Genomic DNA, 1113 nt, shown 5'->3' on the forward strand with positions numbered 1-1113 from the left:
GGGAAAAGTGAGGGGACATTTGGGGGTTAAAGAAGGGGAGATCGGGGGACATCAGAGGGGGGGGTGAAGAAAGGGAGATTGGGTTGACATCGGGGAGGGTGAAGAAGGGAGATCAGAGAGGGAGACATCGGAGCAAGGCGCAAAGGTAGGTTGATTTTGTGTTTTAACTTTGTGCGATGGTTTTTTAATGTAATTTATTTTGTTTCTTTTTGTCTGATCCGGCCCTTCACCTGGTTTCCAGACGTGAATTAGAAGCCGTGGGATAGCCGCCCAGGTAAGCTAAAAATCGTTCTAACCATATAATCTGTCATAAATAAAGTACCTTAAGTATCTCAATGAGGTACATTTGCCTCTTTAACCAACATCCCGCCGGCTTTAATTGCCGGCGGTCTTCCGGATTCAGATGTCGGCAGGCTGGAGCCGGGCTCCGAACCCGAACGGGATTTCCCCAATTTTCAGAGCCCCTTCAGCCCCAATGCACCTGCAATTTCGCAGGAAAATCGAGCCCCAAATCTCAGAACAGAATCTAAACATGAGAACAGGAGTGGGCCATTCTTTCCCTCGAGCCTGCTCCTCCGTTCAATTAGATCATGGCTCATTTGTACCTCAGCTCCATTTACCCACATTAGCTCCATATCCCTTGAAACCCTCACCTAACAAAAATCTATCCCTCTCAGCCTTGCAAGCTCCAATTGTCCCAGTATCCACAGCCTTTTGGGGGAGAGAATTCCATGATTTCTACTACCCTTTGTGTGAAAAGTACTTCATGATTTCCCTCCTCAATGGCCTAGTTCTAATTTTAAGATCATATCCGTTCATTCTTGATTCCCCCATCACAGGAAATAGTTTCCCTGTATCAACGCTATTGAATCCTTTTAACATTTTAAACACCTCGATCAGATCACCCCTCACTCTTCTAAACTCAAGTGAATACAAGCCAATTTATGTAAACCGTCCTCATAATTTAACCCTCTAAGCACTGGTATCATTCTGGTGAAGCTGCGCTGCATCCCCTCCAAGGTCTGGTGCCCAGCGCTGAAGAGGAAAATCTACTCCAGAAATTTAAAACCAGCCAGCCCAAGGAGAGTGTCATTTCTCTACATCTGGTGAAAG

Source organism: Heptranchias perlo, chromosome 15 (assembly GCF_035084215.1).
Source record: "Heptranchias perlo isolate sHepPer1 chromosome 15, sHepPer1.hap1, whole genome shotgun sequence".
Taxonomy (NCBI): Eukaryota; Metazoa; Chordata; class Chondrichthyes; order Hexanchiformes; family Hexanchidae; genus Heptranchias; species Heptranchias perlo.